Below are 25,856 nucleotides of genomic sequence, written 5' to 3'. Positions count from 1 at the left end.
TTTTCTGTAAATATTGAAGAAAAATACTACTCTTCTTAAAACTAAATAACTTAATACACAAACCATATTTCTATATTTTTATATTTATAACAGTATTAACACATGTATTTCCCTGAATTTTTACAATGCTTTAAATTTAAACTTACCTTATTGAGTAAATCCTTCTTTGTTCCAACAATGATAACAGGAGGTGATGTTACCTGTCTTACTGCCTTTGGGTCACTAGATGGTGAGTCAGGTCTTGCATGTGAGTGAATAGAATTCATCCAGAATGATAGGAATTCTAAGAAGGAAAGTGTAGTTTGATGTTTATGTCATTGCTACAGACCACCAAAGTACCGTTTGCAATAAACTTAGAGGATGGAAAAATGGCATCAATAACACAATACAGCAACACTTACAAGACTCCTACTATGGAATTTCCATGTACTTCTATAAAAATTACATTTTGTCATAATTTGCAGAGTGCTCTTATAACCCGAAATCCACCAGAACTATTTTCTCTCCCACACAAAACTAAATTTGAGACAAAGTAATCAAAGGAACTGTTTACACTACTTAGACATTATCACAGGACAAACCGGAACTGTAGTACATTACAGACTACAGGTATCTTAACATATCCCTGATCAGCCTTAGGGTGGAAAAGGTTATGCCTCTTAATATAATCTATACTCATTAGCATATTGTGCACTACATCTGGTAAGTATTGTAATGCATATGCTTAGTAGACTCAAACAACCGATCAATTGGACTAAATCATAGCACTGTATCTGACAGTGTGAGTATTAATTTGCACTGTCATAATTGACATTTTATTAGCACAACTGAACTGCTGATAAGGTTCACTAACTTAAACTCACAAAAATGCCAGACCGACTGCCTTGGTATTTGTGGGGACATTACTTGTAGTGTCTAGTTGGGAAACTGTGCAAATCAAAATGATTGCCCCTTATAATTAGGTCTGTGTTTTGGGTCACAAATGTGATTCTTGTTTTTAAACAACAACAACAACAACAACAGCAACAACAACAACCAACTTAAACTGAAAAACCACAAAGCGGATTTTTCCTGAAATTTGGTGAAGATGTTGATAGGGATGTATACACAAAAGAGTGTTAATAGTGATCCCATAGGTGATAAGCAAATGAGGAGTAAAATGTGACTTTGGTAAAACATCTTTATTTCCAAAAATACTTGCTGGATTTCGCTGAAATTTCGCAGGGATGTTTCTGTGGACGTACGGATCAAATGATATTAATTACATGATGACACCATAAGTGATATGCAAATTAGGACTAAAATGTTATGTCTTTGGTGAAATGTCTGTCAGGAATATTTAGGCAGATGGGAGTGTACGTATATTATTGTTTTATTGATCTCATTAAAGGTCACATGGCCACACATGCTTTTATTCCAAATTAAACTGTAAAGTAGTCAAGTAGTTGGTTCTATTTGCCAAAATGCAAGTCAGTCAATGAAGTGATGCTATACACAAAAGATCACACCAAGTGGACTGCTTGTTGTGGAGATGAACATTTTTAAACGAAAATTGTCATTTTTTCGAAAACCTAATATGGCATGGCAGCCAAGATCTTGTGGCCACACACGACAAAAGTAAAAGTGCAGCAGCCAATGAATACTACGTACCAAATTTTGAGTCAACTGGACCCTAAGTTTTGAGTAAAAAATGTTTTAAGACTTTCACAAAATCCAATATGGCGGCCTGGTCACGTGACCAGCCCAAAATTCCTGGATCAGGTGCATGGGTACTCATGGTCTTCGATAAGCCTACCAAATTTGAAAGGTTTACGGGCAACAGTTTTCTAGTTCTAGCTTGACAAAAAAAACGGCAGAAGAAGAGAGAAGAAAAACCTTAACAACACCAATAAAGGGCCCAAGGCTATAGGCTTGGTCCCCTAATTAAAGACTCTCAACAGTTGTTCTACAATGCCATTGACACTTTTATTAGTTGCATCACATTTTAAGTCAACAGTGCTTGAAGTAATGATTACTTTTGTTGGCTTTGTGATGAGAGAGTCACATGAGCATACTATTAGAAACTTCATGTTTTTTGTAAATTTGTGAAGACAAAGTTGCCATCCTTCTGCCAGAAAAAGGATTTGGAATACCCAAAATTGGTAGTTATAAAGAAGTTCGGTTTTTTATGTTCCTGGGTTGTTTTCTGATCTATTGTCACTGTCGTCATGTGTTTTCTGTACATATAGAACAGTGTGCTGAGAGAGTGAGAATGTAGTAGGTGTGTTACAAAACACATCTTGACTTATCATGCTCATCCATGCAGCATCATACTGTACGTCAGTCCGAGGGGGGGGGGGGGGGGGGGGGAGGGTACTCGGGTACCCTGGTGGACAAAAGTTACAACCACAAACTCTACATGTACAAAAATTCAAAAAGTAGGGGTCAAAAGTCTACATTTTAGCCAGAAACAGGTGTCAAATGTCTACTTTCAGCCAAAGACCACAAACGTTGAATAGCACTGCTCCAAGCATCTGAGTGGTCATGAGCTTTGAACACTGTTGATGAACTTTCACTTGAGACATCCATGCTTCAGACATCGCTAGTTCATTGGCTGCCCAGGGGCCGGGGGGGGGGGGGGGGGGGGGGGGGGGGGGGGGGCCTACTTTCGATAAAGATGACTGAAAACAACCTGTGGAAACAACGTTGTTCAAAATATGGGGTCAAAAGTCGTACGTGCATTCAAAGAGGTGTGTCAAACCTCTACATAATGCTTTAAAACTCATGACTCAAAAGTCTACATCAGTCGAAAAAAGGGGAGTCAAAACTGCGGTACATATGTACCCTTTCTATGGGAGTACCCCCCCCCCCCCCCCCCCAGATGCCAGTTTCCCTCGTGCCTGTAGGTCACCACAACACTGACTAGCTGTTTCCCTCATGGCTTCACCCTGGGAAAACACTCTGTGTTGGGGTGACCCACAGTCCCTCGAGAAAACAGACGTATGCTATTGACCTTGCAATCAGTCACAACCATATGTATACTGTGAAACACTTCATAGCTCTGAGAAATATGATGGGAAAGAACTTTTTTCGGCGTAACTTAAACATCATTTATCTCATCATTTTCACTATTATCTACATACCCGAAGGAATATAATCTCCATCATATATCAAACCAATCGGCCTTGCAGCTTTTGACTTTAAGTTGTTGAGACACAGCCGCACATACACACATACATAAATACATATACATAATTATACATACATACATGCATGCATGCATGCATACATACATACACACATACATACACGCATACATGCATACATGCATACATAAATGTATGCATACATACATACATACATACATACATACATACATACATGCATGCATGCATACATACATATATTTGAAACGTAGGATTGCATCTATTAATTTAAAAATGAGAGGCGGTGGTGAGAAGCCACCGCCTCGAGGATAGAAAGACATCTTGGAACGATTCACGGAATCTACCAGTTGACATGTTAGCTCAGCTGGTTAGAGCACTCTGACTAGTGTTTAGGGGGACGTGGGTTCGATTCCTACATGTGTCACTTTTCTTTCCCCATTTATAACAAATTATTAATTTAGACTGTCTCATGCATTTCTGCATACATACATATTAAATTATGTTTATTTCCGAAATACATGAAATTATTACGTACAGGTACAGTATTATTGGGTTCACACTACATCTAGCAGTAGATAATATATAAAATTGCATTTGAACATGTTATCCACATCACAAGGCAGATATAGTGTGTTAGTTGTTATAATGCTTGCATCTTTTTTCCAGATCTTACTAGAACCAATTATTGAACTAATGCTGCAATATTTTGCAATACAATTAGCATTACTCTTATTCAAACCTATTTTCATAAGTCCACTTATAAATCTGTAGTGAACATTGCAGACATACATACATACAGACATACATACATACATACATACATACAGACATACATACATACATACATACATACACACATACAGACAGACAGACAGACAGACAGACAGACATGTACATTCACAGATGACTTGTCATGTCTATGAATCACTACAGATTTTAAGTTGTCATTGTGTCAAATACTACAGATAATCTAACCTTTGACTGTCCATTCATTCCTCGGAAGGCCTTCGGTTTTTGTTGAGATGATATCATCCAGTGCTTTAGTGAGATCTGTGACAACTATGTAGATGACTCTACTTGACAGGAACACCTGTAATGTAGGAATAGAGATTAAAATGTCACAAAATACAATTTATATCGGCCGCACTGCTTCTCCGAACTGCTATTTGTGTTCTGTCTCTCTGCCTGTCTCTCGGTCTGTCCCACACACACATACATACCCACACATATTATATACTGAATTCACTCACCATTGACTGCATGATATGATACAGAAATATTTGCAAATGTGTTTTAATCCCAATCTCATGAAATGGTTAGTATTAAAACAAATTGTCACTGATCTCATGTAAATTTGAAGTCTTTGATAACAGCCTTCTTTTTGCTGGGTAGTTACAACTTTTTCTTGAAATTAAAATGATGTAATTAGTGAGAAAGTGAACTCATTCCCATGTTATTATTTAGTTGTATCTAGTGGTGATCATCAACTGTTTCAACGAAACATTAATAATTTACAGGACTGATTGAGAACAAAATTTCTTTATACAGATTATATAAATGTTCCAATTAAGCCCACAGCTGAATCTTTTAATATGTTAGTCGGTATTTTGAATAAATAATCTTTTAAATTCTGGTCTCAAACCTATTCCGAGAAGTGTAAAGTTTGCACTTTGGCTCTCTGAAGTCTACCCATTTTTGTATTGAGACAGAATATTCATTAGCATGGACAGATGGTGCTGTTCACGTTTTAGGTATACATATTCCTGTTGATTTGTCACAAGACATGCCTTCAAAAGCCTAAAAGGCGAGGAAAATACTTCAGGCATAGCAGGTATGGGACCTTACCCTATATGGGAAAGTTTCTCTCATTAAATCCTTGGTGGTTTCTCAATTGACATATCTTTTTATGTCTTTTCTTCTCCTAATTTAGATTTTTTCAAGAAATATAATACTTTAATCTTCAAGTTTCTCTGGAAAGGTAAGTGTGAATGGGTCAGAAGAAATATTGTTTATAACGCATGTGAAAAGGAAGGTCTTAAATTCAGATACCTAAACATTTTCGATAAGTCTCTTAAATCAGTTTGGTTTCTTAGAATTATGAATAGTAGTAGTTTATTTTGTAGAGTCAATGGTATAATAACAGTCTCTTTAAGCTGGGGCCATCTTGGGAAGTATGCCAATCTAAAGAGTCACAATTACTATACATTAGAACCTGTTCATTCTGCTTTTTTTAAAAAGAAATTACTTTAGCATGGCTGCTGTATAATAACACCCTGTTGGAGAATTGTAATGACATTTGTCAACAGCTATTATGCAATAATTCTAACATATGTATTAATGACATACCTATTTTAGTGAGCATTGTTTCCATTAATGATCTTCTTGATGTTAACTATAAGTTTTACACTTTTGACGCTTTTTGTACAATTTATGGAAATATCTGTTCACAATTTGAATACAACCAGCTGTTATCCTCTATTCCTATAGCACGGAAACGAATTCTTACAAAAGCTAACTCTGCAAAACTATTTCTCAGTAAACCTAATTTTCGTAATAATTGTTTTTCTATTATCAAAATAAATTGGGATATTTACATAAATTTTTTTAAACATTGAAGTTACAGATCACATACTCTCTCACACTATTCGTTATTGGCATGATATTTTTTATTTCGTTGTACCTTGGGATAATTTATTTACTCTTTAGTATAGGTTGACTGTTGAGTTTGAGTTAAGAATTTTTCGATATAAACTTATCATGAACTTATTGCCATCAAATAAGTTGTTACTTACTTGGGGTTTAATTAATTCACCATTATGTTCATTTTGTAAAGACACCTAAGAATTTCATTTTAATTTGGATTGTAGATTTGTTGCTTTATTTTGGAATCCAGTTAAGGATTGGTTTGATTTAAATGACCATATTAATTAACCAATTGTATTCTTGATGACTTTAAATTTAACAAAGAAACTGACATTTTGTTTCATTTCATTTTCCTTACAGGTCTCTGTTTCATTTTTAGATGCAAATCCTCGAACATCATAACAAATATTACTGAATTCAAGTCTTATATTAGTTGTATTTATAAAGGAGAAAAACGAATAGATCCTCCCGGAATGTACAATGTATTTGGTAAACACATTGATAAATGGGGCTGCTTATTCCTTATTGTTGATATGTAGGTGTTTTTGGTTGTTTGTATTAGTCTTTTGGTTTGTTTTTACTTTGTTTCGTTATATATTCTTTTTTCCTTCTTATAAAAAAAATGTCAAACAAATCCATGGATAGTGAATCAATGCTGTTATACCTGATGTGTTATGTAATATAAAATCTGTCCAGCAAAATCCCACAGACTGAAGAACAGATCTGGCTTATCAACATCCTTGACAGTTCTCAAACGTTCATCTATGCGTTTATATAAGTTATCCTCAGTCTCATGTGTTGATTTTAAATCTTCCACAATCTTCCTCTCTTTGGTTGTAGAAGCTTCAGTTTTTTTTAATGGGGAACTACTGGATGATTCAACATCAGCCTTTCCCTTCTTCATTTGAGACACACATGCATCTTCCATCATCTTTCTAGTTTCATCCACTGACCTTTTTCCTTGGTATTCATAGTCTGTGTAAAATGAACATCAACAACCTTGTAATGTTAGTACAACACAGTCTGTATAATTACTGTGAAAATTTTATGTGTGAAAATATAAAATACCAATTAATCACATCAATTATTCAATCTATTTTAATCATCCAATTATATTATGAATTTAAATTCTGTCTTTGCGTCCTGACAGAAGCAGATTTTGAGATATTTTTGCAAAATACACACACAAATTTTCTTTAAAAATGTCCTGCAAGATCAATTTGTAGTGACAACATGTGGCAGCATTGAGGACAATTTTACTTGTTTACGGTCTGTGTGATTTCCTATTGGAAGATATGAGTGGTTAAATAGTTCTATAATTCTGTCAAATTTAGCATGTCTTTGATACCAACTTGAAAAAATAGCGTCAATTGTATTGTAGCACAACTGTATAGTTTTTAACAAATGTTTACCCACATGCTGATCCATGCTAGGTATAGGTGTTCATTTGCTGAATGATTATCCAGTTTCCTATCCAACCCTATTGTTATCTTGTTGCTAGACATATTTCCATACATTTTTTGAATATTTATTCACTTGTCTATGAATCCTTGATGCTATCTTTGCGATATAGTGATCATTTGGCTGTTGCCATGGGCGTGGTCTTGTTCGTTCTAGGTATGTTTGCATACATTTTTTGAATGTTTAGTCAATTGTCGATTGATCCCTGTTGTTAACTTTGCAATATACATGATCATTTGGCTGTTGCATGGGCTAGGTCTTGTTGCTACTCACATTTACATATAGTTTATGAATGTTTATTCATTTGTCGATTAATCCCTGTTGTTATCTTTGCAATATACGGGATCATTTGGCTGTTGAATGGGCATGGTCTTGTTGCTAGGCATATTTGCATACATTTTGAACGTTTGTTCACTTGCTTAAGAATCCCTGTTATCTTTGTGAGATACACCACCATTTAGCTGTTGCTATGATGGTTGCTATAGATTTGTACATACGTTTTTGAATGTTTACTCACTTGCCTACTAGATGATGTTGTTATTTAACCAAAATATACTACCATTTGGTTGTTCCTAAGGGCGTGGTCATGGTTGCCAATTGTGTCAAAATGTTGTGGAGACAATCTGCAGAATAACACTTCTAGAAACATGTCACCATGTTTCAGTCTCATTGACCAAGTATTTTTTTAGATATAAATTTTTTGACCAAACTTCACATTTTTGCACCTAATTTACATATCACTGATGAAATCATTATATGCTTAATAAATCTTCATCTATACCCCCACCCCTGATGCATCACCATTACATTTCAACCCAATCTGCTCGGTAGTTTTGGAATTAAAGATTTGTTGACGAGAAAGACGTATTTTTAGCCCTTATTTGCATATCACTGATGGGATGATCATGTCGTGAACATTCATCATCTAAACACCCTTAAGAATATGCCCACCAAATGTCAGACCGATCTGCCAGGTAGTTTTTGAGTTTAAGTTTTTGGACCAAATATCACATATTTTTACCCAAATCACACTGTTGGTTAGATCATTTCATTTGAACAATTTCCCAACTAGACACCAAAGGTAATACACCCACCAAATATCATGGTAATCGGTCCTGCGGTTTTTGACTTTAAGTTTAACACACACACACACACACAGACGGACGGACGGACAGATGGACGGACGGATGGACAGACAGACAGACAGACAGACAGACACTTCTTGCCATGCCTATAGCAGTACTGAAGCTTAACATTTCAGTTGTGCTAAAAGTGCAGTCCATGGACAGTGGTACACAACTAAATATACATGTACATATAAATTATCATTAGGGGTAGACCATTCGTTATCCTGGGGGGGGGGGCTTGGAAGATTGGTGGAGAGTCATTATTTCTTTTCCCACCTGCTTGCCTGAGAATTATTTTTTTTCTCCTTCACCTATGCTGGCAAGTTTTTTTTTCTTTGCTTCTTTGATATATTTGGATTTTTTTTTACGTCAATGTTGAACACCTACATTTGTTGCCACAATTTTCAAGCTTTACAAGACAGCTCTAATAGTCTCCCCCTAGAAGCCCTGGAGGTTTTTACTTCTAAAGGCAATGTTTAGGCTATTCACAGACACTCTCAGACAATAATTTGCAAGCTTTACAAGACTCTAACATGTAAAAAGCAACTACATAAGGTTGAAACATTTTTGAAATAAAGTTCCATAGCATCTTGACAGTAAGAGGTGGAGGAAAGAACTTTGATTAGAAACTGGAACATGTCTACCTCTTATGGGGGAGGGGGGTTCTCGGGGGTGTCCCCCTAGAAGGATCCCCTGGAGGATTTTTACTCTTAAAGCCAATTTTCAGGCTATTAACAGACACTTTCAGACAATAATTTGCAAGCTTTACAAGACAGCTCTAACAATTGTAAAAAGCAACTACACATGGTTGAAACATTTTTGAAATAAAGATTCATAGCATCTTGACAGTAAGAGGTGGAGGGAAGAACTTTGATTTGAGGCTTGGACATGTCTACCTCTTATGGGGGGGGGGTCCTAGGGGGTCTCCTCTAGAAGCTTTTCAAGTTTTTTTTTACCAATTTTGGTGAATCTTATCGTTGGTTTAACGAATGAGTGGCCTCTGGGGTAATGGAGTCCAAGGGGTCCCCCCCCCTGCCAGATCTGCAGTTTTTTGCTTCTATTTAGGCAATTTTTAGGTTATTCATAGCCTCTGAGATATATATTGCCAAGCATCGAAAAGCTAAAGTAAATATAACCTTTTTAAGTACGTTTTCCATGTTATAAAAGTGGGCCTGTAACATTGGTATAGGGGCATTGATATTGCATGCATAGTAAAGTTACTGATGTGTTAGAGCACTTTAGGAGGTTATATCTAGTGTACAATAGAAACTTGAATTTGAGTTGTGGTGTCGATACATGTAGTGTCTGAAATAGGAAGTATATCATCCCTCCTGACAAATTCATACTGAAGAGACTAGAAAAATTTAGATTAAGTTCTTTTATAAACTATCCAATAGTATGAAGATTACCATGACAAAACCTTCAAGTTCACTTTTGCCCCAAAGTGCAAGATAAGTGAAGCACTGATTGTGAAACAGCCAAACACTTACATGGCATGTTCTGTAACTAGTGTGGTAGCTAGGTAATACATGTATTGTATGTATAATTTTATGTATAGTTATGTTTGAACCCTTACATGAAGTAATATTTAAACCATTTATGAAAGAAACAGAGACAAGAACAATAATATATATATACCACGGGCTAACGAAACTGACTGGTCCCTGACATGTGTTTGAAACTGTTTGTCATGATTTGATAAGTGTCCTGGTTGGAGAGGTACGAGCAGGTTGAACAGTATACTCGAACCTGTGCATCATTTCCCTGCCAAGATATTTTTTTCCAGCAGCAGTGGTTCATCTTTTTTTTCCATCACCCACTCATATCCGGATTTTTTTTTCAAGCAAATCCACTTGGCATCTTTTTCCCCCCGAAATCTTCCAAGCCCCCCCCCCCCCCGGATATCAAATGGTCCACCCCTTATTTGAAAATATAGAACCGTGTCCATTCATTTCAGACAGTACAAATCTATCATGTGTATGCAAGAAATTTCGGGTGTGCTACTAATATCTAAACCTAACTGTAACTGGAATGTCTATGATATGGTATGATGTACAATTGGCTTCCTGTTCTCCTTCATTACTCATTATTTGTATAAGGCATGTTAGAATACTACAAACACAATATTAGCCAATATAATGGGAGTACACAATCGGGCATACCATTGTGGCAGTTGCATCATTTCCTATGCCACCAGATTTAAACTGAATGCCTTCCGTAAGGATTTATGCAAGAAATTTAGCTCTATATCTGTGATTTGTCAAGTCCCATGCCCGCCATGCCTCCTATTCTCAGCACAGGAAAGCTTGCCATCCTCGACTTCACTCGGCTTTCGTGATCCCCTACATACCCGGGATATGGCATATGCATGTTGAACTTCCTTCTGTCCCACCAAATTACACATTCCTTCTCAAGATTTTGTTGAGTGGCGCGCCCTCACTGTACACTAATTATATAGAGGTCAATGTATAGGTCACCATTATTGATACATTGTCGCGAAAACGGTTATGGTCAATATAATACTTCCTAAACTTCTAAGCGAAAATCTAAAAAGACACGATTTCTCTTTATTCATCTGCACATCAGTGTGTGAAATTTGAAAATGAGTATATAATAAGTCCATATTTGATGAAATTGAAACGATGATAAATATTTCACCTGTTTCAACATTGTAAACTTATTTTAAGGCCAAGAAATTTTTTTTTTTCTGGTGAGTTTGAATCACTTAAATACCCTGCCTCGGTCTTCTTTATTCTTGTGTTTGTGCAGCCAATGCAGAGTGCAGATCCAAGGGAAACACAAAATAAGGTTGGCAAGAAACACCTGAAAACAGAGTCTTTCTCAGTATAGTGAATATAGTGAAAAGTGAATATGGCTGCCTTGGCAGGATGCCTGTTCACACTGCTCCTGAACTACTTGATTCTAAGTATGTATTACAGTAAGACACTGCACCAAACATTTGATGATAAGTTGCAAATGACTCATGGAAAGGCATGGCCAACTCCCAAGTTGGATGGGAACTGTTATGGTAAGGAAATCATGATCAGATGTTTGGGCATTGGAGCTCTTGGCTTTAGGCACAGTAGCACAAAGAACCGACGTGTCAATACTACATGCTACTTGGCACTGTTATGTTTACTACTCTCCAACGATATCAACCTTAATCCTGGACCTGCATCAACTACAGCTATTGTTACGAATAACTACAACCAACCTGAAGGGACAAATCTTGAGGTTTGTTCCGTTTGTAATTCATCAATTTATTTCACCGATATTCAAGTTTACTGTATTTGCTGTTACAACTCTTGGCACAAACAATGTCTTGATGAACACCTGTTAGAAGGTAATGACGCAACAATTCTAAAGTGGTATTGCGATACATGCCTTAGTGATGCAGATGCACCTGTAGCTAACACCCCACCTTGCCAAGTGATAATTCCTCGAAGCGCTCCAAAAGGATTGTCAATCTGTGCATGGAACGTGAGGAGCATCCCTAAACACTTCGACGAACTCAAATGCATACTGATGGAATCAAATTTAAAAGTATGCGGCATTACGGAGACGTGGTTTAACGATAACCATGACAACGCGACCTTTGACGTTCCTGGCTTTGCTCTGATTAGAAGATACCGCCCAAATCGATCTGGAGGTGGTGTAGCAGTATACATATCATCAACTGTCAAATACATAGAAAGAACAGACCTTCAAACCACAGATATAGAAGATCTATGGATCCAAGTCAACATCCAGAATTGCAAACCAATCCTACTTGGTACAGTTTATAGACCACTCGATTCGAACGCCGCCTGGTTTAGTACTTTCGAAGCTAGACTCGACCGTGTGTGTAGTGAACACTTTGAAACAATTATTATGGGTGACTTTAACATAGATATATTAACTGAAAATAGAAATTGTAAACAATTTATATCACTTTGTGAGTCTTTTAGGCTTGTTAACCTGATTAACTCACCAACAAGGGAAACAAATAACACGGTTTCTTGCAATGTTCATATTTGGACTACAGAACCTGACAGGGTGGTTCAAACTGGGGTATCTTGTATAGGCCTTAGTGACCACTACCCTGTATATGTCACCAGACAAAACTCTATTAATTCTTGCACCCAAACTAAACATACCATTAAATATAGATGTTGTAAGCAATTTGACCCAGACTCCTTCTGTAAAGATCTAGAGGAAGTCTTGTGGTCCAACATTAATTCAGACAATATCAATGACATGCTTGATACTTGGAATAGTCTTTTTCTTAATATTGTTAACAAGCATGCACCAATCAAAGAAAAAAAGGTTAAATATCCTACAATTCCTGAATGGTGGAATGAAGATATTGACCTATCTATTAAGATTAGGGATAAGTATAAACTCAATAAGTCACATGAAATGTACAAAAAGTGGACAAAATAAATTTACAGATTTGATAAGGACAGCTAAACGTGAATTTTACAATACTAAATTAAATAATTGTACAAATGAGTTCTGGAAATTTTTTAAATATCTAGTTCCAAAGCCTAAATCACATAATCCTACATTTCTTACTAAAAATGCTACAGAAATTTCAGACGACAAGGAAATGGGAAATGCTTTTAACAGTTTTTTCACCAATGTAGCAGCCGAATATATCAAAGAAGCAAATCATAATAGTGATGGTATTACTGACAAATTAAGGGATTTTATATCAAACAATCTGTCAGATGATACCAAATTCGACATACCCCAGTTACATGAATCGGAAATTTTACAGTTTTTACAGAATCTTGAATGCAAAAAGTCAACTGGTTTAGATGATATCAGTGCAAAGTTTTTGAAGATTGGCGCAAGACAAATCACACCAAGTCTCACGACTTTGTTCAATTACGCAATCACATCCGGGTCATTTCCTGATCAGTGGAAATCGGGTAAGGTAACACCATTGTTCAAAAAAGGGTTGAGAGATAACATCTCAAACTACAGACCGATTTCAGTCTTGCCAATTCTGTCTAAGATATTAGAAAGACATGTCCATATGCATTTTTATAACTTTTTGACTTCCCATAACTTGTTATCAAACAATCAATCTGGTTTCCGTAAGTTTCACTCATGTCAAACAGCCCTCACAAATATAACTAACTCCTGGTATCAAGGTATAGATAGAGGAAACCTAATAGGTGTCTTACTCCTAGATTTCCGTAAGGCTTTTGATCTCGTCAACCATGATATTTTATTACGGAAGTTGAAAATGTACGGCTGTTCGGAGAAGACTTTGCTCTTCTTTACATCCTACTTACAGAATAGGTCACAATCTATATCGTTTAACGGAATCCTGAGCGACCCCCTTAATGTTTGTGTTGGCGTGCAACAGGGATCGATTTTAGGGCCGTTGTTTTTTCTACTCTTCATCAACGACCTCCCTCTAATTTCTGAAAGAACTGATATGTACATGTACGCTGACGATACCGCAGCACAGGCTATTAGTCCTAATGTTTCTGAAATTGAAACCCGAATCAACCATGATGTAAATTTAATCACACAATGGTGTGAAGGTAGTAACATGTGCCTAAATTTGCAGAAAACCAAGGTGATGGTTATAGGAACATCGCAGAAAAAAGCGAGGACGAATAACTGTATCAATGTTACATGTGGCGGTACCAAGCTAGAATGTATCTCAAATGAAAAGCTTTTAGGTGTAAATATTGATGATACACTGACTTGGGAAAAACAAGTGAACACTGTATGTAGTAAAGTTGCTTTTAAACTTCATCAACTTAAACGTATTAGAACTTTTTTAAATCAGAGAGCAAAGATTACTTTTTACAATTGTTTTATACTACCCCACTTTGACTACTGTTCTAACATATGGGGTCATTGTTCAAACACGATTTTACTCCGCATTGAAAGACTTCAGAAAGCTGTTGCAAGAGTGCTTTTAGACACTAATTTTAATACACCTAGTACTGTTTTATTTGAATCTCTTCAATGGCTTCCTTTCAGAAAACGTATCATTTACAATGAAGCTGTTTTAATGTACAAAGTCCAGAATAGCCTGGCTCCAAATTATCTGAATGATTTTAGAGGCATTCGAGAAGTGCACACTCGTAACACACGTGCAGCAGTCAGAGATGAACTTTATTTACATCCCAAAACATAGAACACAGTTTTTTAGGAAGAGTTTTTTATATAATGGTGTTAAAACCTGGAATGATTTAAGTATTGATATCAAATCATGCTCCACTCTTCAGTCTTTTAAACGTAAATGTAAATGTCATCTTTTAGAAAACAGTTAGTTTAGTAGTCGCCTGGCTGTTCTTCTGGCTTTTGCCATTTTACTCACCCTTGTATTTGTTTTAATGGTTTTGTATTTTTAATGTATATATTGTATATTTTTATCTCGACACTGTGTGAGAAGAGCCTTTGGCTCAACAGTCTATTGAGTTTAAATAAAGTCTAATAATAATAATAATAATAATAATAATAGTGTAGAGCACAAGTATAAAGTTGGCGTCAGATTCAGATTCGGATCTGAGGCCATCTGACTGCCTCAGTCTTCTTTTTTCTTGTGTTTGTGCAGCCAATGCAGAGTGCAGATCCAAGGGAAACACAAAATAAGGTTGGCATGAAACCCCTGGAAACAGAGTCTTTCTCAGTAGTGTAGAGCACAAGTATAAAGTTGGCGTCAGATTCAGATTTGGATCTGAGGCCATCTGACGCTCAATATAACGTTCATAAGATAACGCTATCTGAATCTGAATTTGATGCCATTTTTATACTCATTCGATCTATGAATTACTCAAATTGGTCATTAATGTTCATCGGATTATTACCAAAACCTAATCAGTTCTGGCCATTACCCTACAGTACATGTCTATGAAATTTCGTTCGAATTGATGCAGCCGTTTTTTTCGGAAATGGTGATACAGACACACACACACACACACACACACACACACAGACTTCATCGGTATATTATCACCTTCCTTACGAAAGGTAAAAATAGAACATTTAATTATACTCCGATATTTTCTACAGTGATGATTCTGTAACAATGACCGTAAGTGACATTATACCATGCATGAGCCAAGTACATAAAATATGGACTATATACTCTGGTCATTCTATGTCACGACGAAGCATGTCTGTGTCACCGGTTATGCTGTGTTCGAAATATCAGTCAAAACATTCAAAACTGCCATTAACTTCCGCGATTTTTCTTTGATCTAACTGACGCTGGTATAATTATGTTATTGTTCTCACATATTTTTTTTCAATCAGCCTCGAAATACTTGTGACCTAAGGGTTATCACTACTCGTCTAGTGACTTGTACTGATTTCCATGTCATTCAATGAAGCACAGTGATCATCCAAGTCACACATGTACATCAGAGGGACCCTCTCACTCAAACAAATTATGTTATGGGGTTGGAGAGGAGGTCTGAGGTCCATTAAGATATTTATCAAACATTGAACTATTGACCTTAGTATAATGTACGTTATCTTATCCACAATATCCTAATTCCTTTAATGAGAAGAGGAAACTTTAAAGTAAGCTACCTTTAATTATCCATTCAGTTATATCAATGCCATAAATATCAGCTCCATCTGTACTCAAGTGTAAATCCTCAAATGCTTCGTTGAAAAGACTTCGTTTTGTTGATGTTTTTCCAGAACCAAAAGCTCCAACAAGCATTATCCGTCCACGGTATAGTTTTTTATGAGTATCTTGCTGATTAGCTGCCTTTTCAAGTTGCTGTGTAATAGAATGAGCTTCATTGTTAATTACTATAATTATAATATGAATATCTCACTTTAATTGTCTCTGCCAGTCTGAGATTTTATAGCGCTTTCACATTTAGTCAAAAGAATGTTTGAGAGGAGCTTATCTCAGAAAACGTGTAATCTGCTAACACGTTCTAAGTGCACTATAATCTTTAGATATCTATACATATGCATGAACTTGTATTATCAATATACAATAAAGAGAATCATATTTGATTCATGCTAAAAATACTACTACTATAACTTCAGTAGCTAGAATAATAGAAATGTATATTAAAGGCCATGGTTCAACCATAGTATAGTTTAGTAGTATAGTATATTTTATTTGACATGAAATAATATTTTTTTGAATACATTATCTATAGTCAAAACAACATACAGATACAAAAAAATAGTTAGTCATAAATATATATAATTACATTGTGTATATATAACACACATAATCATATGTAAATCATATATCCTTGTATGAGTGTTATCTTACAAGAGCCACAAGAATTGCTTTAGGATTCTTCTTTTATATTTGGCCAACTTTCTCTATAAATCTGTCAGACTCCATAGTGTTAATCCTCATCTGAACTTGGCAGTTTACTTAGGGAACTGTTACTATTTATGCCCCCCCGGGGGGTGGAGGAATGGTAATGAAAAATTTGAAAATATGGGTAGCCCCCCCCCCCCCCCCCATTGTGCTCAAAAAAATTAATAATGAAATCTGATATGGTACATTTGAGTGACACTTCCCCCCCCCCCACACACACACACATTGCATATATTAATAATATAAAGTGATGTGTTTTATAAGGCGGCAACTCTTTCACTTTAACAAATGTGAATCAAATTGTTTGCTAGAATAATTATTTTTGAAATAGTTATATAAAAACAACGAATGTAAATATGCTGCAATTGTCCTTTTCCAAAAATGAACAATTCCATTACACTGTGTCCTGATAGACCACTTTGAACACTTGACAGAATCACGTTTGAAGAAAGGAAAAATCGGTTTTATAATTTTTAAGAGACATTTTTAAAGCCATACTGATTATAATCAGGGATAGTGAGGAAACAAGTTACAGCTTCTTTAACTACAAATAAGAACAATGATTTTCTTGATTGGATGTGATATAGGAGTTTTAAATGCTTTCTTTTTCTAAAGTGTTCTCCAGCAAAAGCAATATTACGTTTTTCTACATATTTACACTTATAGTCTCAACAGAAATTGATTGTAGTTCATACTTTTGCTAAATTCATAAAAGGTTGAATCAGACATTAATAATATTTTAATCATATAGTATACATTTATACACACTTTATTTTCCCAATCTTTACTATTTTATTTCTCATATTTATTATCATGTCTACCAAGTGTTGAATGTCTGCAATTTTCTGAATGGCATACAGCTTGGACCATTTTATTATATATATTATAGTGCATCACACTGTTGATTGACAATTTCTTTGAGTAACCCCTCCCCAGTGCCGTTTCTCTTATTTTCCAGTAATCCCCCAAGACATTGAAATTTTCGAGTGCCCCCCCATCAATTCCTCCACCCCTCCACCCCACTGTAAATAATGACGGCTCCCTTAGCTAATGGAAACAGCTATACAAATAGTCAATGTACCATACAAGCATAACACACATTGCAATGAAATCTTACAACTCAGTAGCTCTTCTATTATGAGCCACTAGCAAGAGGTAAAATGATATTGCAGGTATTGATAATTAGTGATTCATGAATAAATATTGAACATGGCCTTTGCTAAAATAACATTTTGAAACGCCGTAAGGATCAGAGAGACAATTACTTTTGAGACTTTCTTGGTGATGCGCACAAACTAGGAATATGAACCCAATTTTTTTAAAAGCTAAAATAGATTTTAAAAGCCAATGAAATTAATAGCATTTCATGTACACTTTAAAACATGTGATGTAATTATTCATATTGTCATAATGCCAATTAATGGTTAAAAATGACTTTTACAATTTTATGATTGTTTTTAGTACTTACCCTCTTTATCTCTTCAGTATCAAACTAATCACCATAGAGATGAACAACAGAGCGGATGACAGTGGAAGAGATGAAGGAAATGGAGAAAAGGAGAACATTAATTAACCCACATCTCAAAAGAGAAGAATATTAATATGCATGTAGGTGTTGGCTCCATAGCAATATTATATAAGTTTATGTCACCGCTCTACCATTGCGTAATCAATATGACATTTTTCATACATACATTTTTGTTGTTAGTGTAATCCATATCTTTTTTAAAACATATCATTTGTGAATAAGCCCTTAAATTCTTACAATTGAATAACTAGTCTTGGAAGTATTATAAATCATAACTTACAGGCTGTAGAGTGGTTGTGTTCATTTCCATACAAGGGCAGACAGGATATTCACATTCATTGGCAAGAAAGCAAAAAGAAAGACATTTATTTAAAAAAAGTTTATGAAATTGTAATTGAAGTTCAGCTGTAAGAGGTTATCAATAGAGAAGGTCATGTAAGTAAATTACATATTTTATTTTACCAAAGGCAAACAAAAACAAAGGAGAGTACAGAAAAAGGTTGACAAAAGAAGAAGGGAAAAACATCAAGCACATCTTTACTATCAATTCATATAAACAAATTACATTTTTGTCCAATTTCATATGACACCTGAATGCAAGGTCTAATCTATGATCATCTCTGCAGATATTGCTATATACACAGTTTTTTAAACACTTAATCAATCACATCTTCAGCTATTTGATATATTTGATTTCAGAATTGCATTTCCGATATTGAAAAAGGACATTTGATGTGTACCTGATTCAATTGTAAATAGATAATTCGGAATAAATAAGCATGCTTCAATTTCAATTTACAGGCGGAGTGAAAGTGATGTGAATATTTAACTGAAGGAACAAAGAAATTAAATTTTAACTGGTCACTTCGAATTCATTGATATGCATGTCTTCAAACCTATGATGAAATTATAGATTCGTTCAATGAAAGTGATGCAATGTTGGAAAATAACTACTGCATTTATTATTTATAGTTATAAGAGTTGGCAAAATGGCATACAATATTGAAAAACAATAATTGTTAGACAAAATACCTGGCAACAAATCAGCATTATTTTGATATACATACCTTGTACTGTAATTTAAAGTAGTGGAGTCCATTTACAGACAAGGATAGATAGGCAGGATATAGAAATTCACAGGAGAAAAGGAAAGAAAGATACTTGTATATAATTCATCATGTCGGAAACGCCTTGGTAAAACCAAACTATGGATAACCCAAGTTCACCAATAGGCAAGTCGGGTTGTTGACAATATCTAAATCTGTTTGTAATGTCAACTTTAATAGGATCATAAAAGTTGTAACAGCTGATAACGTCCCTTGACTCAAATGATTCATTCCTTGAAAGTAACCTTGCACTCGGAACTACATTTTTTCTCGTTCCATAGTTAGTTAAATATTTTTTTGAAAAAGATATACTTAAATAGGAAATTCCCATATCTGATGTTCATATACCACATGTAACATCGTCAATGTACGGAGCACGATGTATCCTAATGTTATTATAGTGATCGTGACCTTTCACCCAAACCAAATTGTGACCTTTCACCCAAGCCAGTTGTGCCTCATGGCGGCGTAACAAACTCACTAGTACTTGCACACATTTCGTCGACAGCATTTCAGTCTTGACCTAGCACCTGTACTAGCGACGACTCAGGCTTATCAGATGTAATTACAAAAAGCAAACACTTAGTTATGGTAATGAGCTGATAAGGATTGATAAGAAAGTGCAAGAATTGCACTTTCCTGGTAAAGGCAATGTTCCCCTCAAGTAAAAAGTGATGATCAACTACGCTGTAAATTAGAGTAACATATGGTAAATGAATATCTTTAGTATCAATCTAGATACACTAAAACATTTGTCCAATTTACTACAACACATGACTGAAATCTAATCTGTAATAATCTGTATACATACATTTACATAAACAACTAGTAATCTATAACTAAATAAAACATTTTACATCATTATATATATTTCTTTTGAATAAGTGTGAAGTACATGATATTTACCAAGAATATATTATACACAAGTACTCATATCTAAAATAAACTCTAATAAAAATAATGCATATAACCAGTAATAAGGTAGTAAATAATCCTTCCTTTATTATAACTTACCCCCTGTAGAGTAGTTGTGTTCATTTCCAGACAAGGATGGATAGCCAGGATATTAAAATTCACAGGAAAGAAGGATAAAAAGAAAGATATCATTTATATAATTCATGACATTGATGATCAACTACACTGTAAATTAGTGTGACATATGTGAAATGAATATCTTTACTGTCTATCTTGATACACTCAAATATTTGTCCATTTTACTACAACACATGACTGAAATCTATTCCGTAATAATCTGCATACATACATCTACATAACTAACTAGTAATCTATAACTAAATTAAATTTTTTACAACATTATATATATTTCTTTTGAATAAGTGTGAAGTAAATGATATTTACCAAGAATATTTTATATACAAGGACTTATATCCAATTAAACTCTAATATAAATAATGCATATAACTAGTAATAAGGTAGTAAATAATCTTTCCTTTATTATAACTTACATGCTGTAGAATAGTTGTGTTCATTTCCAGACAAGGATGAATAAACAGGATATCAAAATTCACAGGAAAGAAGGATAAAAAGAAAGATATTATTTATATAATTCATGATATTGATGATCAACTACACTGTAAATTAGTGTGACATATGTGAAATGCATATCTTTACTGTCTATCTAGATACACTCAAATATTTGTCCAATTTACAACCTCACATGACTGAAATCTAATCTGTAATAATCTGTATACATACATTTACATAACTAACTAGTAATCTATAACTAAATTAAATTTTTTACAACATTATATATATTTCTTTGGAATAAGTGTGAAGTACATAATATTTACCAAGAATATTTTATACACAAGGACTTATATCCAATTAAACTCTAATATAAATAATGCATGTAACTAGTAATAAGGTAGTAAATAATCCTTCCTTTATTATAACTTACAAACTGTAGAATAGTTGTGTTCATTTCCAGACAAGGATGAATAGACAGGATATTAAAATTCACAGGAAAGAAGGATAAAAAGAAAGATATCATTTATATAATTCATGACATTGAATCAACTACACTGTAAATTAGTGTGACATGTGAAATGAATATCTTTACTGTCTATCTTGATACACTCAAATATTTGTCCATTTTACTACCACACATGACTGAAATCTATTCCGTAATAATCTGCATACATACATCTACATAACTAACTAGTAATCTATAACTAAATTAAATTTTTTACAACATTATATATATTTCTTTGGAATAAGTGTGAAGTACATAATATTTACCAAGAATATTTTATACACAAGGACTTATATCCAATTAAACTCTAATATAAATAATGCATGTAACTAGTAATAAGGTAGTAAATAATCCTTCCTTTATTATAACTTACAAACTGTAGAATAGTTGTGTTCATTTCCAGACAAGGATGAATAGACAGGATATCAAAATTCACAGTAAAAAAGGATAAAAAGAAAGATATTATTTATATAATTCATGACATTGATGATCAACTACACTGTAAATTAGTGTGACATATGTGAAATGAATATCTTTACTGTCTATCTAGATGCACTCAAATATTTGTTCATTTTACGACAACACATGACTAAAGTCTATTCTGTAATAATCTGTATACATACATTTTCATAACGAACTAGTAATCTATAACTAAATAAAACATTTTACATCATTATATATATTTCTTTTATATAAGTGTGAAGTACATGATATTTACCAAGAATATTTTATACACAAGGACTTATATCCAATTAAACTGTAATATAAATAATGCATATAACTAGTAATAAGGTAATAAATAATCCTTCCTTTATTAGAACTTACACTCTGTAGAATAGTTGTGTTCATTTCCAGACAAGGATGAATAGACAGGATATCAAAATTCACAGTAAAGAAGGATAAAAAGAAAGATATTATTTATATAATTCATGACATTGATGATCAACTACACTGTAAATTAATGTGACATATGTGAAATGAATATCTTTACTGTCTATCTAGATATACTCAAATATTTGTCCATTTTAATACCACACATGACTGAAATCTATTCTGTAATAATCTGTATACATACATTTTCATAACGAACTAGTAATCTATAACTAAATAATTATTTTACATCATTATATATATTTCTTTTGAATAACTGTGAAGTACATGATATTTACCAAGAATATTTTATACACAAGTACTCATATCCAATTAAACTGTAATATAAATAATGCATATAACTCGTAATAAGGTAGTAAATAATCCTTCCTTTATTATAACTTACAGGCTGTAGAATAGTTGTGTTCATTTCCAGACAAGGATGAATAGACAGGATATCAAAATTCACAGTAAAGAAGGATAAAAAGAAAGATATTATTTATATAATTCATGACATTGATGATCAACTACACTGTAAATTAATGTGACATATGTGAAATGAATATCTTTACTGTCTATCTAGATATACTCAAATATTTGTCCATTTTAATACCACACATGACTGAAATCTATTCTGTAATAATCTGTATACATACATTTTCATAACGAACTAGTAATCTATAACTAAATAAAACATTTTACATCATTATATATATTTCTTTTGAATAAGTGTGAAGTACATGATATTTACCCACAATATTTTATACACAAGGACTTATATCCAATTAAACTCTAATATAAATAATGCATATAACTAGTAATAAGGTACTAAGTAATCTTTCCTTTATTATAACTTACAATCTGTAGAATAGTTGTGTCCATTTCCAGACAAGGATGAATAGACAGGATATCAAAATTCACAGTAAAGAAGGATAAAAAAAAAGATATTATTTATATAATTGATGACATTGATGATCAACTACACTGTAAATTAGTGTGACATATGTGAAATGAATATCTTTACTGTCTATCTAGATACACTCAAATATTTGTCCATTTTACTACAACACATGACTAAAATCTATTCTGTAATAATCTGTATACATACATTTACATAACGAACTAGTAATCTATAACTAAATAAAACATTTTACATCATTATATATATTTCTTTTAAATAAGTGTGAAGTACATGATATTTACCAAGAATATTTTATACACAAGGACTTATATCCAATTAAACTCTAATATAAATAATACATATTACTAGTAATAAGGTAGTAAATAATCTTTCCTTTATTATAACTTACATGCTGTAGAATAGTTGTGTTCATTTCCAGACAAGGATGAATAGACAGGATATCAAAATTCACAGGAAAAAGGATAAAAAGAAAGATATTATTTATATAATTCATGACATTGATGATCAACTACACTGTAAATTAATGTGACATATGTGAAATGAATATCTTTACTGACTATCTAGATACACTCAAATATTTGTCCATTTTACTACAACACATGACTAAAATCTATTCTGTAACAATCTGTATACATACATTTACATAACGAACTAGTAATCTATAACTAAATAAAAGAATTTACATCATTATATATATTTCTTTTGAATAAGTGTGAAGTACATGATATTTACCAAGAATATTTTATACACAAGGATTTATATCCAATTAAACTCTAATATAAATAATGCATATAACTAGTAATAAGGTAGTAAATAATCTTTCCTTTATTATAACTTACAATCTGTAGAATAGTTGTGTTCATTTCCAGACAAGGATGAATAGACAGGATATTAAAATTCACAGGAAAGAAGGATAAAAAGAAAGATATTATTTATATAATTCATGACATTGATGATCAACTACACTGTAAATTAATGTGACATATGTGAAATGAATATCTTTACTGTCTATCTAGATACACTCAAATATTTGTCCATTTCACTACAACACATGACTAAAATCTATTCTGTAATAATCTGTATACATACATTTACATAACGAACTAGTAATCTATAACTAAATAAAACATTTTACATCATTATATATATTTCTTTTATATAAGTGTGAAGTACATGATATTTACCAAGAATATTTTATACACAAGGACTTATATCCAATTAAACTGTAATATAAATAATGCATATAACTAGTAATAAGGTAATAAATAATCCTTCCTTTATTAGAACTTACATGCTGTAGAATAGTTGTGTTCATTTCCAGACAAGGATGAATAGACAGGATATAAAAATTCACAGTAAAGAAGGATAAAAAGAAAGATATTATTTATATAATTCATGACATTGATGATCAACTACACTGTAAATTAGTGTGACATATGTGAAATGAATATCTTTACTGTCTATCTAGATACACTCAAATATTTGTCCATTTTACTACAACACATGACTGAAATCTATTCTGTAATAATCTGTATACATACATTTTCATAACGACCTAGTAATCTATAACTAAATAAAACATTTTACATCATAATATATATTTCTTTTGAATAAGTGTGAAGTACATGATATTTACCAAGAATATTTTATACACAAGGACTTATATCTAATTAAACTCTAATATAAATAATGCATATAACTAGTAATTCATTAGTAAATATTTCTTCCCTTTATTATAACTTACATGCTGTAGAATAGTTGTGTTCATTTCCAGACAAGGATGAATAGACAGGATATCAAAATTCACAGGAAAGAAGGATAAAAAGAAAGATATTATTTATATAATTCATGACATTGATGATCAACTACACTGTAAATTAATGTGACATATGTGAAATGAATATCTTTACTGACTATCTAGATACACTCAAATATTTGTCCATTTTACTACAACACATGACTGAAATCTATTCTGTAATAATCTGTATACATTCATTTACATAACGAACTAGTAATCTATAACTAAATAAAACATTTTACATCATTATATATATTTCTTTTAAATAAGTGTGAAGTACATGATATTTACCAAGAATATTTTATACACAAGGACTTATATCCAATTAAACTCTAATATAAATAATGCATATAACTAGTAATAAGGTAGTAAATAATCTTTCCTTTATTATAACTTACATGCTGTAGAATAGTTGTGTTCATTTCCAGACAAGGATGAATAAACAGGATATCAAAATTCACAGGAAAAAAGGATAAAATGAAAGATATTATTTATATAATTCATGACATTGATGATCAACTACACTGTAAATTAATGTGACATATGTGAAATGAATATCTTTACTGTCTATCTAGATACACTCAAATATTTGTCCATTTTACTACAACACATGACTAAAATCTATTCAGTAATAATCTGTATACATACATTTACATAACGAACTAGTAATCTATAACTAAATAAAACATTTTACATCATTATATATATTTCTTTTAAATAAGTGTGAAGTACATGATATTTACCAAGAATATTTTATACACAAGGACTTATATCCAATTAAACTCTAATATAAATAATGCATATAACTAGTAATTCATTAGTAAATATTTCTTCCCTTTATTATAACTTACATGCTGTAGAATAGTTGTGTTCATTTCCAGACAAGGATGAATAGACAGGATATCAAAATTCACAGGAAAAAAGGATAAAAAGAAAGTTATTATTTATATAATTCAT

General features: G+C 33.1%; 1 non-coding gene across 1 annotated transcript; it reads left to right on the top strand.

The window, feature by feature from the left end:
- Window positions 1-3,495: 3,495 nt before the first annotated feature.
- Window positions 3,496-3,570, top strand: Trnat-agu (transfer RNA threonine (anticodon AGU)). Its single transcript has one exon. It is a non-coding gene; the product is annotated as a tRNA-Thr (tRNA).
- Window positions 3,571-25,856: the final 22,286 nt, after the last annotated feature.

This window comes from Glandiceps talaboti, chromosome 11 (genome assembly GCF_964340395.1).
Source record: "Glandiceps talaboti chromosome 11, keGlaTala1.1, whole genome shotgun sequence".
NCBI lineage: Eukaryota > Metazoa > Hemichordata > Enteropneusta > Spengelidae > Glandiceps > Glandiceps talaboti.
This window is presented reverse-complemented; position numbering and strand designations above follow the sequence as displayed.